At 37.3% G+C, this 19,092-nt stretch overlaps 2 protein-coding genes across 6 annotated transcripts in view; one reads left to right on the top strand and one right to left on the bottom strand.

Annotated features, from left to right (window-relative positions):
* Positions 1–19,092, bottom strand: part of LOC131430237 (rab3 GTPase-activating protein catalytic subunit) — a 507,058-nt gene that overhangs the window by 224,210 nt on the left and 263,756 nt on the right. The gene's annotated exons all lie outside the window — the stretch shown is intronic.
* Positions 1–19,092, top strand: part of LOC131430239 (leucine-rich repeat and fibronectin type-III domain-containing protein 3) — a 461,469-nt gene that overhangs the window by 184,629 nt on the left and 257,748 nt on the right. For all 4 annotated transcript variants that reach the window (XM_058595032.1, XM_058595030.1, XM_058595031.1 and 1 more), the window contains one exon: positions 18,077–18,152. The gene's annotated coding sequence lies outside the window, so the exon portion shown is untranslated. The remainder of the gene's footprint in view (positions 1–18,076; positions 18,153–19,092) is intronic.

The raw sequence follows: 19,092 nt of genomic DNA, 5'->3' as shown, positions 1-19,092 counted from the left end.
CTGGCCGATGCAGGCTTGGTCATTGCGTTGGGAAATTTGAAAAAAAAAACATCGCTAAACCTTCACTTTTATTGGATGTTTCACAGTAAGCAAAGCCTTGGTATTACATTCCTGTAGAAGGATTTGACCTTCTGGTTTACAGACATTTCATGGCTGGTACTACGATTCTACTAACACTATAAATCCTTCCAGGTCGGGGCTCGTACATACGACAACTGGTTTGTAAGACTAGTGCCCTATGCATTGTACTGCCAACCCGGGACGTTTTACAGTGCACAGTGCGAAGCTGGTACTGTTTCCCAACTAGACATGCTTCACTCAAACCCAACCACATAATGTTGCTTCATCTGAGAAAGTCGTTTTAACGTTTCTCATATAAAAAGCTATGCAATCACGGTGACAACCGACTTTTCAACCGAATGTCCTATACCAGTTCGTCGATTCAGTTCGTCGCGATCTCTGTGTGTAGATACAAACAACGTCACTCAATTCTCTCAGAGATGGTTGTACCGATATTCACAAACTCAGAATCAAATCAAAAGCTTTATGGCCCCATAGGTTGCTATTGAATTTTATTCCGATCCGACTTTCGGTTCCGCAGTTACAGGGTGATATGCTCCAAAAAATGATAAAAAATAGTCACTCAACTTTCTCAGAGATGGCTGAACCGATTTTCACAAACTTGGACTCAAACGAAAGGTCTTATGGTCCACAGCTTGCTATTAAGTCTTTATTATCTTTATCTGACTTCCGGTTCCGGAAGGTAATATGAGCAAATCCATGAGAAAATGCGCACTCAATTATCTCGGAAATGTATCAACAAACTAAGATGCAAATAAAAGGTATTAAAATTGTTTAAAACCCTCTGAATAGCTGATCCGGTTCCGACATACCGTTTTTGACAAGTGATTGCGAAACGATGTACAAATTTGTAAAATTTACTGGTAAATTCGTATAGTTAGCAGATTTTGTTAGTTGGTAAATACATAAACCTACTATGGGACTACTAGTCGTCGAATTTTGGTTCCGAAAGCACCGATAATTACGAAAAAAAGCTCTTAAAACGAAACTTATTTCGATTTCTCAGCACCATAGAAATCGATTTTCACAAATCTTGATTCAAATTAAAGCTCTCATTGTCTTAAAGCATACTGTGCAATTTCATCCAGATCAGACGTTCGGTTCTGAAATTATATGACGATGAGTGTCAAAACTTTCCAACCGTAATACAACATGACGATGCAAAAACCGGTACGTGCTGGTACGGAAGACGAAAATACTACTGCCTTTGCGAACGAAGCACACAGTGTGTTTATGCCAGTTTCGTAAAGCATTCAGAGTTGCAACATTCAATTTTTGTATTTTTCACGAATAAAATCTGCAAATCTGTATAAATTCATATTATATTCGTATTATAAACACCATAAATAAATGGAGGCACATGGTAGCAAACAACGAAGACTTGAAAAACTTGGCAGAATTGGCCGAGTAATTCAAAAGTTATGACTTAAAAAAATGTTTTTTTTAAGAAATTCGAAAATAATCGAGTTTTTTATCCACTCTAACAAAGAAATGGTCACTCTAATGACAAAATGAAAGAATGATACCAATTTGTTACGTTGGAGAATTATTCTTCTAAATATTACGAAATTCTGAGAGATCGTATATCAGTTTCTCATGGAATTACTGATTGGCTATTACGATCGAAGCCACCATCTTTCCATCTTATCAGAAGAAATTTTAGAAAACATAAGAAATTACGCCCAAAAAAATGGGACCATTTGTAGTATTTACAATCCTTGATATTCTCTTTTATTTAATTTGTACCCACTTGTTAGTATTTTTATAAAATCATGATAACGCTTCTATTCTATAAATGTATAGTTTTTGTCGTTCTCACATAGAAAGGTTATGCAATCACTTGAAAAATTGACCAGTGAAAAAAAGCCCGGAGGTCCAAGTGTCCTATACCATTCGACACAGTTTATCGCGTTGAGTAATTTATTTGTGTATGTGTCAAATAATGTCACTCATTTCTCTTGGAGATGGTTTGATCGATTTTCAAAAATTTAGGCTCAAATGAAAAGTCTTATAGTCTTGAAGGTTGCTATTAAAGTTCATTCGGATCCGACTTCCGGTTCCAGAATTATAGCGTAAAATGTGTTTAAAATTGCACGCGAAGATCGTGTAAAAAAAAGGTTTTGCATGACGAAGGAAATAATTATTTGAACGTGAATTGAATTTTAAGAGATGTGCATTATGGAATTGTTTAGATTCATAAAATCTAGTTAAGATCGGGAACATGCAAGAATTCTCTGAAAAAAAGAAATCAGTTTATGAACGCATGATTGTTGGCTTTTTCATAACTTTTGAGTGCGGTATGCTCTCGTAGTACTATGTCCAACAAATTGACATACTTTGGTAATATTTGTGGAAGTTTTTGCCCATCCAAAACCTCCTTGTAATATAGGCCTTGAGGTCTATCAACGAAACCGATGACACATATGAGTTTCTTTTTTCTGGTCCCATACTAGTAATATCACATTCAATTGAGTGGATCTTTGTGATGAGTTATGATGTAGTGTTTGTTCATCCAAAAACTACTTGGACTATTGTCCTTAAGATAATCAAATGAACTATCTAGATCTTTGTACGCGGTTCATGTTCGTGATACAACATGCAAATCATTTGCTATTTGTGAATATTCTAGGTCATCCAAAAACTACCTGGCGGTCAGGCCTAAAGATCAACCAGCCAAGGAACTGCGTTAATGAACTTGTTGTTCTCGGTCCATACTCGAGATACCACATGCAATTAATAATTCTATTGTGAATAATCTAAGCCATCCAAAAACTACATGCAGTTCAAACCGAAATATCTACCAGAATAACAAAGTGCATTAAGAAACTTAATCTTCGCACTCCATACTCGCAATTCACTTATGTCCTTGGATGACTGAAAATATTTCTGAAACAGATCAGAATAGACAAGTAAGCAATATGTAGCTCATATAAGCTGCGGATTGCTTGTTTAGATCTTAGGATCTATTTTCACTGAAATTCTCGGACTACTGAGGACATACTTGGAACCGCTATAAATAGACCAGTAAGCAAATGTAGCTGTAAAAATATGAATATTAAACAAAAAAAAAGAGATTAGCAGTTGTAGTTCTTGCTGTAGCACATTGTAGTCTTAAAGGATAATATTCCAAGTAGTTCTTGAATCTTGGAATTTCTCTTACGGATTTCCGTAGCCTCAGAATATACTCAGATGGTCCTAGATGCTTTTGCGTATGAACGTATTTAGATTTTCTGTGTTGTTTTAACTAAAATCGAATGGAATTGGAAAAAACTTTTTTTATACGCGAGAAATTTGTAATAACCCAATATTTTATTTAATTCACGCGAATTTTAAATTACACACTCCCGATTTTGCACGTAAATTTAGGGTCCATTGTACGCTTCACTAAAATTTGCGTTCCTTCCATACTATTGTTTCAGCAGCCTTTATGCCAAAGCTTTCAAAAATTATTGGGAAACGATTAGAAGAGTTCTATAGTTGGAAACAATTTCGCTTAGACTTACAATGGATCATGGTACAAACAATACTTCCTCATTCCTCCTTTTTATATTGATCTAAATTTCTACACACCTTCCCGAACAGCACTAGCTAAACTTCCCAGCACACAAGATACGAAATACATCAACATGCAGCTGAGGTTTTTGCAAATTAATTAAATTTAATATATTCATTGATTGCATAGTGTTTCGGATTTTGAATAGCCGGAACTGGTTCGGACCAGTGTTCCAGAAGTTATGCCGTATCGGAATCGGTCAAATTTACGCCACTTCACCGGCGCTTCGTCATGATCGAGCTTCGTGCTGAATTTGCAATTTTGCATGTGAGCAAACTATTTTGCGCTCGTTCAGTGACTGACCACATAAATTCAATTCTACTTATGAATATTATATCTGCCGAATTTATACTGGCTTATGAAACTTGAGCAGTGCGGAAATTGTGGAGTACCCGGAATCACCATCCAATCGGAACTAGCTCGGAAGTCTGGTCTCATAATGGGAAATAAAACAGACGAGACAATTCCCTCCAAGAATTAGGGATATTGATTAAAACTGCAATTATGTGACGAAAAGGAAAGAAAAAAAATCAATCAAATATGACCCAGCAAAAAAAAACTTATCGGAAACCACTGGTTGGTTGAGTTGGTGTTTGATTCGTTTGACGCCACTAACTCGCACCGAAATAATTGGGGCAGAAGATGAAGTTGTACAAATTTTTCACATCGCATTTTTCAACGGCTAGCAACTTCAACACTTTGCTCACCCAAATACAAGCTTTCCGCAGCAAGCAAAACATCCGGTTGAATAATTCATGTTTACAGAAGTTGCAGCTGTTTGCGTAAGCGAAAATCAGTTTATCACTTTCCCGTCCGTGACGGTGACGGTCTCTCGGTAGAATGAAAAAAAAAGAAAACGCAGAACGTTTCATAAACTCAACTCCACCGACTAGCTAGCGATGGAGAAACGGTTGTTTGGGATGTAAGAAAATCAAAAATTACACAGCAAAAAAAAAGAATAAACCGGAACACCGACGAAATCTTCGATGTAAATGAGGAAAGTTGTACAAAAAAGGCTACACTTTCCTCTTAGTTTTCTGCAGTCCAAGGGATATTATGCTAAGTTGATCCAACTGGCGAAAAGCGCTGAGCAGCAGCAAACATCACTGAACCATGATCGGAAGCCGGTCGTCGGTATGTTCGGCAACGGAAAACTTTGCATTCAGTCGTTTTCAGGAGCAAACCGTCGTCGTCGTCATCATCATCATCATCATCGTTGGATAGTTTTATATGAACAAGTAGTTGAAATCGGAACAAATTTACTCCTTCCTCTGACTGGGCGGGCGGCCGATTGTTGTTAAGTTTATTGAAATTGCAGCACTTCTCATTGTCACACTGCAGGCTTCTGGTTCTTGTCTGTGTTTTAGTTTATGAAATTTAAAGCAAGTGGATTTTATTGTTCAACGAAACAAAGTTCGATAGCCCCAGGAAAATTGATAGGATTCTCACGTACAGAAATTCTGAAGTACATCTGTGACGAACCAAAAATGATAGTCTTTGCTAAAGGAAAAGATACGACTTTTTTGGTGGCAGAATTAGAAAGAAATACTGCAAGAAACAGCCCTATGGGATTGTACGAAACAACTTTCGTCGAATATTTAGGCGGCAGTTTTATTGTGTCCCACATGTAACACATAACTCAATAATTCGTGTGACTAACTAAGAAAAACACTTTTTTTTGCAAGATTTCATAATAGGTTTCACATTCAGCAATTAGTTTAATATGAGAAATGCTAATATCTAGTAGTTACGGGGGGCCGGATCTGGACTATACGGAGGATAAGAAAACAACTCGAAGTGCACGTAGAATCCGCAGATCACAAAATTATACTATTGCAATTGTTGTTTCAACTAAAATGTTGTTGATTTAACTAACATAACTATTGATTTTGTCAAAACCATTCAGGTAAACGCAAGCCATTCTACAAGTGGAGGAAAAATTTCATAATGCCCTGTGAACTCTTGGTAATTTTAATCTTTTCGTTGCTCAAACAGTGAACGATTAACTTACCTCCGATGAGACTAGCAGAAAAACATATTTATTGGCATAGGCGTCTTAAGTTCAAACAACTGAAAAATTGGTTAAAACAACTGAGACATTTTTTGCTTTCATGCATACAGGTAACTTTGCTGGGATTGTGTCATTGCTCAGTTGCACGAGTGACACCTCATTGAAACGTTTCATTTTCCGATTAGTGCATATCATTGCTCAACTGTATCAGGAATCAGGAATCAGGAATCAGAACAAATTGGCTCAAATGGCACGTTCCCCTTGATATTTGGAGATTTGTGCCTTGCCATCAATTTGTTTTTAGCATCATTTTCCCGATATATAAGAGGGAAGGATTGAAAGGAAATGGTAAGGGTTGGACTAGGAGGATGGGAAAAAATGACGACACAAAAACACATAAAAGCAGAAGTAAATTCTGCACCCCTAAGGGATGCCGAACAATCTGCTGGGGATCACATCTGGTGGAAGCAGAAGTAAATTCTGAACCTCTAAGAGGTCCCGAACAGTCTGCTGTTAATAAAACCTCCAACCCCCGAGAGGATTTAGAGATCTTACAAAAGCGACACCATTCTGCACTCCCGGAAGAATGCAGAACGATTCGCAGTATGTACGAGCAGAAGTAAATTCGGTACCCCCTAAAGGATGCCAAACAATCTGCTAAACCCTATTTAAGGTGAATACAGAAAGGATTCATTCACTCCATGAAGAACGATGAATTCTTCTGACTATAGCTCCTTACCACATTGGGTGAGAAACGAGAGAATATCCTTCAATTTTAGCTCCGCATACACAGACTCAACCATGTATGGAGAACCAAAAACCCGGATACGAAGCTGCGTCAATGCGGGACAGTTACATATCAGATGATATGAAGTACCGTAATCGCATTCACACAAATCACACGAATAATACTCAGCACGTTGAATAGTAGCCATGTGATAATTGAGTTTGCAATGTCCAGTCAGAGCTCTGACCAGAATACTGCAATGATGCTTGGAGAAATGCAGTAGACACTTTGACATTTTCAGATTTAAATCTGGTAGAAATGCTTTTGTCTGAGCGCAAGTTTGCAAGCTGCGCCAGTAGCTGGCATGTTTGGATGCAGCCCAAGAACGAATCTTGTGCTTTATCCAACTAGTTGAAAGTGGTAAAGCTGGTTCAGGACCAACGAAATCATTCGTTGCACCAGCTCTAGCCAACTCATCAGCCCATTCATTTCCAGTAATACCAGAATGGCCGGGTACCCATAAGAAGTAAACAGCATTTGAAATGCTGAGGTCCTCGATTTGAGTTCGACATGCGATCACTAGATTAGACCGTGAGTCATTCGAACTGAGTGCTTTTAAGGCTGCCTGACTGTCGGAACAAAAATAAATACGTTTACCACAGGTCCTCTGCTGAAGTGCCGATTGTACTCCACACAGAATCGCGTAGATTTCTGCTTGGAACACAGTACAGTATCTACCAAGTGAATGAGACTGCTCCAGCCTCATTTCACGACAGTAGACACCAGCACCAGCACGACCATTCAACAGAGAACCGTCCGTATAACAAACTATGTGTTCATCAAGTTGTCGTTCCAGACAACCGGACAACCATTCCTCACGAAGAGGATAGCTCACATTGAATGTTTTGAAAGGAAAACTGCATGTGAGAGTTAGGTCACTAGGAGCGAGTAAATACTCATCCCACGTAACCATTTGAGACCACAAGCGAGTGTGGCTGGTAGCATAATCTAATGGGTTACTGTTCCAAAGCCCTGTAACCCTAAGACGGTATGCACAAGATAATGCTTCTTGTTTTAGGAACACATGTAGTGGTTTAATATACAGTAGCGCCTCTAGAGCAGCAGTAGGAGTTGTCGTGAATGCTCCTGTCATCGCCATTAGGACCATCCTTTGGAGATGATTTAGCTTTGACTGAACTGTCGCGACTTCTCCTTTCTGCCACCATACAAGACAACCATATGCTAAAATTGGTCTAACAATAGTTGTGTAGATCCAATGAATATATCTGGGTTTGAGTCCCCATGATTTTCCAAAAGCTCGTCTGCATTGGCCGAAAGCCATACAAGCTCTCCTAATCCTGAAGTCAATGTGAGCAGACCAATTCAGTTTTGAGTCAAGAATAACCCCGACGTATTTAACTTGATCGACCACAGTGACCTCTGAACCAAAGAACTGCAACGGACGAGCTCCTGTGATTATCCTACGATGAGTGAAAAGCACCATTGATGTTTTGCCCGGATTTACAGATAATCCAAACCTGACAACACCATTGTTCAACAGATCGCAGGGCTTGCTGCATTAAATCAAAGAGAGTGTTAATGCTTATACCGGTCATCAATATATGATAATCGTCGGCAAAACCATAAGTCGGAAATCCAAGGTTATAAAGTTTCCTCAACAAACCATCAGCGACTAGGTTCCATAAAAGTGGGGATAGTACACCACCTTGAGGACACCCACAGACACTCAGTTTTCTAATCTCTGCTTGCCGAAGCGATGAACAAAGAAGTCGATTGCTAAGCATTGCGTGTATCCAATTTGTGATACTTGAAGGTATGCCATGACCACGGGCTGCTTCCAGAATTGAATTGAAAGACACGTTATCAAAGGCACCTTCAATATCTAGGAAAACTCCCAAGCAAGATTGCTTTTGTGAGAAAGCTTTTTCAATATTGTACACAACATCATGTAACAGGGTTGTAGTGGACTTTCCACGCTGGTAAGCATGTTGCATTCCATGTAGCGGATGCACGCCCAAACTAACATTCCTGATATAGTGATCGACTATGCGTTCCACTGTTTTAAGAAGAAATGAGCTAAGACTGATAGGCCTGAAACTCTTCGCTTCCTCATAAGTGTCGCGACCGCCTTTGGGAATAAATTTGACAATTATTTCCTGCCAGGCTCTTGGAATATATCCAGTCGCAAGACTAAAAGTAAGTATTTTCTTCAAAACATGTTTGAAATGTTCATACCCTTTCTGCAGTAACACTGGGAAAACTCCATCCTTTCCAGGAGACTTGTACGGAGCAAAACTCTCAACTGCCCATTTGACCGATTCAATCGTCACAACGCTTCGAGCAAGGGCCCAAGAATCGTAACTACCTGAAAAAGTCTCGGGAAGAGCTGTCGGTGATGGATCCATACATCCTGGAAAGTGAGTGTTAAAAAGATAGTGAAGTACATCACCTTCATCAGACAAGTGTTCACCATCTGAAGTTCTTAAGAAACTGACATTAAAGTCCTTAGACTTCGAAAGTAACTTATTTAATCTGCTAGCCTCGTTGAGACTAGAAACATTTGTGCAGAGGCTTTTCCAACCACTTCGCTCAGACGATCGAAGAGCATTTTTGTAAGCCCTTCGAGCCGACACGAATGCCTCCGACCCATCTCTGCGTCGGTGGTTCCAAGCTCTTCTGCATAGTTTCCTTAGTCTAGCAAGTTCAGCATTCCACCAAGGAGTTCCTCTAGTAGCTCGCACAATCCGAAGTGGACAAGCCTCTTCATATGCTGCAACTATGAGTGAGTTTGTCTCGTCGACAACATTTTCCAAATCAATTGGGGTTTCAATTGTTGGTTGGTACCCGTAAAATCTAGTCGCCAAGCCCTCTTCATAGAGGTCCCAGTTTGTAGATTTGGGATTACGATATGTGATAATATCAAATTTAACGTTTGAATGATCAAAGAAGATGTACTTATGATCAGAGAACGAAGGTTCGAGCTCATCGGAGACGAGCCAATTCACCAACTCATGCGCAATTCTATCAGAGCAGAGAGTTACGTCCAAAACCTCCTCTCTTCCAGATCTCGCAAAAGTTGGACGGTTTCCTGCATTGACTATGTGCAGGTTTGTACTGCTCACAAATTCCATCATATCAGAGCCTCTCGAATTTATATCTGTGCTGCCCCATATGATATGGTGAGCATTTATGTCACTGCCGATTACAAGCGGTAAATCACTCTTGCAGCAGTATGATACAACCTTTTTGAAGTCATCGCTTGGCGAAGGTTGGTTATGCGGTAAATATGCCGAACAATAGACATATTTCCTGTCTATGCCATCAACAGTCATACCAACTGTGACAGCACAAATATCCCGAGTTGTGAGCTCCGATATGCGAGAAACATCGAGAGCACTATTTGCAAGTATGCATGCTCGAGGCATTTCACGTGGATTAGTCATACCGCTCTTGTTGAAGGCAACAAAGACTGGGTTTAACAATTTTCCAACGTAGAAGTTTCCCTTTTGGAAATATGGTTCTTGAACCAAAGCTATAGAAGCTTTACCTTCTTGAAGAAGTCTGGATAGATTCATAGTTGCTGTACGTTTATGCTGAAGATTGATTTGTGCCACTCTAACCATTATCAATCAGAGTAACGAACATTCCACCTTCAGCACTTATCGTACAACAACTACAAGAAACCAAATTAACTTACCTCCGTTCAAACAACTGAAAAATTGGTTAAAACAACTGAGACATTTTTTGCTTTCATGCATACAGGTAACTTTGCTGGGATTGTGTCATTGCTCAGTTGCACGAGTGACACCTCATTGAAACGTTTCATTTTCCGATTAGTGCATATCATTGCTCAACTGTAACGTTTCATTACTCGTTTATGGTGCGTGTTTTTGCTGGGTGTCATTGCTAAATTGCCAGCACGATAAATCAATAATGAATGTTTAGTCGATTTGTTGTACCAAATTTCAACCAATCAAATTCAGAAAACGTGCTTAATCCACCTAGCAGTGAGATGATACCTTTTTTGTCAATCCGCATGTGTTTTTGCATGAATATTCTTCGGTGTTTCAGTTTTCATGACATTATTCTGATGTCCGTCGTTTAAAGTGGAAATTTGATATTTCAATCACTCATTACTCTGTAATATCGAAACTGCAAATCGGATCGAATTTGAATCTAAAAGTGTAACAATCGATTAAACATTCCATGATATGTCGAAGTAATTCTCACTTTAGAGTTTAGGGTAATTTAAAGTACTTCCAGAGCCGGTATTCAGGAACCAGCATAACCCAAACCGATCCTATGGCCATATGACGAATAAATTACAATATTTTTGAGTTCAACTATAAAGCTTTTCGGGATTGTCATCTATATCGCTTTGAATTTTAATTTGAACATTTGTTTCTGAAAATCGATTTGGCTTTTTTGAGAAAACGATTGAGCTTTGAGAAACGATTCGATACTGGAACCGGAATTCGAAATTCGGTGTAGGCGAAGTCAGACAAATTCACCTGAGTAGCTGTATAGTTTTCATTTGTTTTAAAATGTTTGAAAATCAATGTAGACATCTTTGAGGAATCGTAGTGCGAATGAAATTTTTGGATGCCTTCCGAAACGAAAACTGACTGAATACAACCAAAAATGAAATAAGTTTATTTGGTTATCGACTATCCAAATCTGCTAACCCGATTAATTTATGTGAAATAGACATTTTAATACTAACCACCCTGTATCTCCGAAACCGGAAGTTGGATCTGACTGAAAAACAAGATGTTTTATAGAATCTTAAAACTTTTCATTTGAATCTTAGATGATTCTTAGACTTCATTTGAATCTTAGATCGGTTCAGCCATCTACGAGAAAAATGAGTTACACAGTTTTAATTTCGTTTCACATATCATCCTGTAGTTCCGGAACCAGAGGTCGGAACCAAACATAATTCAGGAACCTTGTTTGGGAGTATACAGCTTTTCATATGAATCTGAGTTTATAGAAAACGGTTGAGTCATCTCCGAAAAAATTGAGTGAAATTATTTGTCATACACGCATTTGCTGATCTCGACGAACTGATTCGAATGGTATATGGCTGTTATGTTCTTCCATTATTTATTGCTGTAAGTAGTTTAAATCAATATAATTATGGAATTGCTTTCAACTCGAAAATTCTGCCATCATCAACAATTATGTTGCTAAAAACGAACCGTGTTAAAATCGGTCCGAGGCAAAATATCATGATGTACACAGTCTTTTGGGTACTTAGAAATAAATGTATGGAACAGTATAAAAAATCGTGTTTTATGTTGCTTCCAAGCATTTCTTTGCCAGACAGCGCTCAAAACTTCTACTGCTGGAATAGGGTAAAAAAGTCGCTTACACAAAAATTTCGATATCTTCGTTAAAAATGGACGGATTTTAACAATCTATGGCTTGTTGGATAGGTATTACCGTGCGGAATCTAAGTTTGAAAATATATTCTATTTTCAAGGTCAATTGTGACAGATACTGTCAAAAAATTTTGACATAAAACTTCGTAGCTCAAAAAGTAAACATCCGAACTCAATAGCGTTCAGGGTGACGGGGAGACCCTTCATTTGCGACTAGTTCGATCAAAATCGGTCCAGCCATCTCTGAAATCTCGACCTCTTAGTTGACAACACACACACGGTCATTTTCTCAGTTCGTCGAGCTGAATCGATTGGTATGTGACATTCGGCCCTCGGCCTTATTTTTTCAAATAATTGTGAAAGATTCCACAAAAAAGCTCATTTTTCCAGTGCTAATTTTGATAAGACTCGGAAAATCCTCCAAATTTTCCAGTCATTTTCACCCTGTAGATAGTTAAAAGTATTTCAAGGTCTGTATGTTTTTGGTTTTGTCAAATTTTTCAAAATTTCCATCGAAATTTTCCTAAAACCACCCGCATGGTACTTGGACGATGGCCTTAAATGATGGATCCATGTTTCATCCATTGTCATATACCGATTAAAAAAAATGATTTAATACTTGTGAATATAACCAGAAACTGCTCTGAACCATCATCACGTTGTTGTTTTTTGATCGACTATGAGTAAATCGGCACCCACTTTAAAAAAAGCTTTATCATGGTTGATTTTTCATGCAAAAATTGCAAATACACTGCTTTCTGATATGTCTACGGCCTCAACAATCTAACACAATTTCAATTCACGATTAGATGTATCCAATTTGTGGCATTTTTTCATGTTTGCTGGAGTAACCGCCTCAATTGAATCAGAACCAGAAGATTCACCATCATCGGTGTCTGTACGACCACGTTTAAATTCAGCTCACCAATAATAAAGGGGTCTTTTCGATGCAGCAGAGTCCGAATAACACTTTTGAAGCCATTGCTAAGCTTGCACAGGTTTTTTTTTTAAATCAAGAAGCAACGATTAATTAACACAAAAAAATGTTTTGGGGACAGGTATAGTCAATGCCTTTCAAGCAGCCCACCTGGGTTCGATTCCTAACCCCGCACATAAGGTCAGTATGCTTTTATGGCTCGAAGAGGCGAATGACCTTAATGTTGAAACCTCTATAATTGAAACTATCTGTATGCCAGTCAAACGACGTATTGAGTGATGTGTTACTTCTTTTTATCTACACCAAATATACTTTTGAAATTTATTCTTCTAGAAATATGGACGCCCTGAAAAGAACTGTTTAGTTTGTTGGTGTTGACAATGTAAGGTAAAAATCAGCACTCGATGATCTAGACCAGTGATTCCCAAACTGGTCCCTACAGGCCACTAGTGGGCATTACCTCATTGTCAGTGTGTAGTAAACTCAAAATTTTTAACAGGTGGACAATGAGTCGCAAATAGTGGGCTTTACCTAAAAAATCTTTCTGAGAAAGTCTTTGAGTAAAATGTATTCATGACAAGTTTCTATAGACAAGTGGGTAATATGGCATTGCGAAAAAGAATTCCATTTCAATCTATCAATTGCAAAAATGATGCGATTAGTGCATCAATCATTTCTTGTGAGATTTGTAAGAAAGAAAACGAAAGTAAGAAGATGAAAATTTAAGTGCTGCTACGACCAAGAATTGGTCAAATAAAACTGAGTGTAAATAGTTTCAATGTTTCATTAGAAATTCATATCATGTCTATATTCCAAATTCAATTTATACAAAGTACAGAAAAGAAATCAGGTCCAGGTTCAGAATCCAGTTGGTCAGAAAGATTTTCAGAATTCGAGTCTCAAATCTTGTTCAAAATCCTGAGGTTAGATCCAGAATTCAGATTCATGTTCGGAATTCAGGTCCCGAATTCTGCTTCCCGGTTCAGAATATAGGGTCTGATTTAAAATTTCTGTCATGAATTCAGACCCAGAATCTAGGCCTGGGATCAGAATTCATGTCCAAAACACACAAAAACCTATGTATTCCTGTCAGGAGTTCAGGTCTATAACCCAGGTGAAAAATGCAGGCCTAGAATTGAGATCCCGATATTCGCTCAAGAATCCCGGTTCATGTTCTGAAACTAAGTCCAGAATTCAGGATCTAATTTCAGGTTCAAAAACTCTGTCAGCAGCTGATCCGGGGCCAGAATTCTGTGCCAGAACCAAAGTCCAAATCCAGGTTGAAAATTAATTTCCAGAATCTAGATGCAGAATTCATGTTCAGGTAAAAAATCTCTGCCAAGAATTTTGGTCCAGAATCTGTGTCCAAGTTCAGACTTTATATCCATAGATCCAGAATTGAGGTGCAGCATGCCGTTCCAGACTTCAGATCCAATTTAAGAATTCCGGCCCAGAATCGAAGTCCCGATTTTAGATTCAGAATTCATATTCTGTACTCAGATCACAAATTTAGAATCCATGTACAGAATTCAGGTCCAGATTCAGTATCCGAAAAAAATTCTGTATCAGGTTCAGAATACAGAATCAGAATCCATGGTCAGAATGCAGGTCCAGAACTCAGACCCAGAAACCAGGTCTTTAATCATTCTTCAAAATTTTGGCCCAGAATCCAAATCCAGGGTTATGTTTCTGAATCCAGCTTCAGGTTTAGAATTCAAAATCAGGATCAATTTCCATGGTTTCAGCTGCATTCTTTGTCAAATTTTTTGAGTAAAATCTTGTTTGGAATCCTGAATCCTGCTCCAGATTTAGACCCTAAACCTTCACCGAGAGTTCAAGTCAAAATATCAGGTTCAGGTCTAGAATCCAAATCCGTGCTCAGTATTCAAGTGTAGATTTCTGCCTTAGGATCAGATTCTCTATTAGAAATCGGGTTCAAAACCCATGTCCAGATTCAGTGTTCAGGTCCAGAAACTTTATAGGTCCTGGTCCAGAGTCCTGGTCTAGTTTTAGAGTCTCTGTCAATTATTTAGGTTCATGTTTAGAATTGAGGAATCCTAAAGAACTCAGAATTCAATCCAGACTCAGAGTTCAAATTTTAGTTCCGGAAACTCTGTTTGAAGTTCAGAAAACAGAATTCTGGCGCAGAATCCAACTCCAAAATGTAGGTTTAGGTCTATGTCAGGAGATTCACAATCTAACTCCAGCTCTAGAATCCAGATCCATGTTCCGAATATAAGTACTTAATTCAGCTTCAAGCTCAGAATCCATATTCGGATAAAGAATCTCTTTCAAAATTCCAAGTTCAAATTCAGTATTCTGATCCAGAAATCTTGTTCGATAGTTTAATATTATAATCCAGTGTTCAGGACCAGAATCCAGTTGTAGATATCGCTTAGTTATTACTGGGTGAGAGGACTTGTGAGTTTTTCTAACAATCATAGAACTAAATACTAACAAAGGTAATAAACACAGTCATGCACATCTTTATTACCAAAACTTTTTTTTGTCGTATTTTTCCCTGTGGAAAGTCGTCACTTGAGAGTCGTTTTTGTCTCTCACATAAGATGTAAAACCAGAACTACAAATGACTCGAAAAGTTACTTTTGAGCGAGCTTTTAAAAAATTATATTGTTTTCTCCATTACCCAACGAAAAGACGGTCTGAGATTATGACTGATAAAATGAAAATAATGAAATCCTAAAACTGGAGTCATAAGCTTTCAAAGATAAATCCGTCCGCAACCTTCTCTAATCCAGGGAAATCGCTCTGCCAACTGAACTACTGTGGATGTTATTATACACAGCTCAGAAGACTTCCCACTAGAAAAGAACTTGACTGTGCACGGTCGGTTAGCTTCACACGTTAGTTGATCCCCTGTGATCCAATTTCGATCCCAAAAACTTCATTCCTCTAGCAGTCGATCTCACTTTATTTCCTGGGTTGAGCAATGATATGTGGTAGGTTTTGTTGTTGTTTTGCTTAACCAAAGTTTGAACGATAGGGTCCTGAATTAACAATTAATTAATATGTTGATCCGGGGGTTTGCGTCAGCAGTTCAACATAATCTGCTGACGCACTGATGAGTCGAAGACAAAACGTAAACTTAAGTAAAAATGGTTATGTGCACCTAGCATAAATTTGGGGGTAAAAGCAAGCTTTTTCCCCTTCAAATTACCACAATCTGTACGGCCAGTAAGCCGAAACTTGTTTCGTTCGAGACGTCAGTTTAGACGTTACACTTCTTGTGTACAAAAAAAGTGTCTTGCAAATAGCATTAACTTTACGTCTGCTCAGCGGATTATGTTGATCCGGGGGTTTGCGTCAGCAGTTCAACATAATCTGCTGACGCACTGATGAGCCGAAGACGAAACGTAAACTCAAGTAATTAATTTCTACCGCGTTGGGATTGGGAAGCAAATTATTTTTTGTTTCTATCTATTTTATATTTAAATTTCGAGTTAACTGCAAAAATGTTGATTGTCGCAGAATTTGATTAACATTTTCTACTTGGTGGGCAATAAAACGAAATTTGGGTATTCGACCAAAAAATTTTGGGAACAACTGATCTAGATAATCCAACATTTGCATAAAATCATCTTTGAACATTAAATTATATTGATCGTTCTATCGATGCCAATGTAAATTTCACCAAAAAAAATTTGAAAATCAAATCCTATATCCTTTAAAAAATTACCCTTCAGAAGCGTTTATACCATACGGAAGCAATCTTATGGATACTAAATTGTCGTCATTAATAAGAGAAGCCTTGATAAATATTTGGATAGCAGGAAAAGTTAGACATTGTTTGATATGTATTCATTAAGGGCTGAGACCAGTGTGTTTTAGGGTGATTTAGAGGGCTGTTTTCACGCTTCAAATCTGATGTTCTCAGAAACGGTGACGAATATCAAAAAACCCAACTGACAATCTCTTAGAAAATTTGTTCAGAATGATTCATTGACTTTAGCGGTCGGATAAAGTCTTTTTTCTGGAGGAAGAATTGCATAGCTGAAAACGGCAACTTTAAACTTGTTCATTGAATATCTGGCCTTCAAAAGCATACATCAAAAGTCTATCCTGACAATGCCTAGATAATTTAATTTAGATGCGATTAGTGCATAAACACATAGGTGTTGTCGCGATAAAAATGAAGTGAATGTTATTTTTGTGAAGGTAAGTCGATTTCTATGGCGGCGCCATTTTTCCTGCTCCAGTTTCCTAGTAACGTAACGAAACATGAGAGAGAACATAAATCGGCTCAGAAAGGCCAAACAAGCGGTAGCTTTATTGGATTTTTTGTGATGTAGTCAAACTGGTAACCGAAAATATCAAAACTTTCTTGGCCACCCGACCCATCGAGAGTCATTTTGTACATATACGAGAGAGCACTGAGATAAATGTACTACGCAGAGCGAGCCACGTGGTTATACGCGACCTACTGGCCTCAGCCCTTAAATATCACAGTTTCAACGAATAATTATCTTAAACATATATCTTTATCTACTCAAGTTAATGCTTAGAAGAAAAAAATTCTGTACGAAGTTAAGTAGTTATGAATTTGAAGTTTGTAGAATTATGTCACCTGTAAAATTCATAATTTCTTTCTGTGTGCTTCTACAAATTTTTATATTTTTTGAAATTTCATCCATGTAATAAGTCCACAGCAAAAATTATGAATTTGACAGGTGACAGAATTGTACAAACGATACAATTCACAACCACTTAATTTTTCAAATGACGTAATATTCCACTCGCACAGAATTTCACGCGATCCGAGTGTAATTTGCACTCGGCTACCAAGTATGGATTTATATGTGTCAATTATTCAATGAACAGATATGAGCACTGTGGTTCAGTCGAGTAACCGATGTGCTTGTGATCTAATGTTTTTCGGTTCAAGTCGCGCTACTGCTATCCTTTGTTTTTTATTTCATTCCAGTTCAAGCCATGTAACTTTCAAATCAAGTAATTTTACAGGTTCTTAAATATAAATTTGTATGAAATACGACGCTGCATTTATGTGCATTTCATAAGATTTTTCCGAAATGTGTCTCTTTTTCGTTGGTTTAGATAAAAAAAAATGTGAGTCAAATACAGCTTCTAGTGTTGTAATATGAGTATCAAAAAGATTTCATTGTTGCTTTGGTTCTACTGTTCAATTTTAACCGTTTATTATTTCGAACACTAGTATTTGAAACATCATTAAAATAAAACGAGTTAATAATTTTGAAAAATCATAAAAAAATCTATTATCAATTCCTGCCACCTTGCTAGGAGGCAAGCAAACTGAACTGATACTGATCATACAAAACTTAAACGAAATTACATTACATCACTCTTTTATATTTTTCCATTTCAGATTAAATCTGCCAGAATGATTCTCACCAAATGGATTTGAACGCACCAGGAAATGAGAAAAACCAATCAACCGAAAGGTAAACTATATATTTTAATTGATCACAATCGAACAGAAAATTTCCATTCCATTCGGTGCTTTTGTCCGCACGGCATTACATTGTCGTCCCTATGTTTGTAGTAAGAAATGTCCTCTTCGGAGGCTCAATACTGGCAAAAGACACTCGAACAGTGAATTAAATCTTGGTACTTCACTTCAATGGGGAACTCGATCTCATGTGGAATAGATTGAACTAAACTCAACCAAAAGCTAAGGAATTCTTTGCAACTGTCAAGAAACCGCCAAGCACTCATCGCATATCCTTTTTTTTTTTTTTTTTTTTTTTAATAACTATTTATTGGAATATGAGTTAAAATTAAATTATTAAGATTTAAATTGGGTGTTCAGCCACAAGTGGTGACTTTTCAGCCCTGTTATATATATATATATATATATATATATATATATATATATATATATATATATATATATATATATATATATATATATATATATATATATATATATATATATATATATATATATATATCTATATATATACACATATATATACATATATACATACATACATACATATATATATATATATATATATATATATATATATATATATATATATATATATATATATATATATATATATATATATATATATATGATTTGGTTATTACCATGAAGACATCATTTGCTTCCGCAATTCTGAGATTTTTGTGTAGGGAAAATTCTAAACCTACTTGTATTGTGTAATGGGGAAAAGGAACTTATACACTAACTTACTAACTAATACAGAGAGCGAATCGATTCAATTGAAGATTGCATCGATTTTTGTCGGAATTTGCTTATAATATTATGTGACATTACATCTAATGGTTCTATATTTGTGAGTCTGTGTAACTCATTTGTACTAAACCAGGGAGGACGCTTCAGAATCATTTTCAGAATTTTATTCTGAATCCTTT

Source organism: Malaya genurostris, chromosome 2 (genome assembly GCF_030247185.1).
Source record: "Malaya genurostris strain Urasoe2022 chromosome 2, Malgen_1.1, whole genome shotgun sequence".
Taxonomy (NCBI): Eukaryota; Metazoa; Arthropoda; class Insecta; order Diptera; family Culicidae; genus Malaya; species Malaya genurostris.
This window is presented reverse-complemented; position numbering and strand designations above follow the sequence as displayed.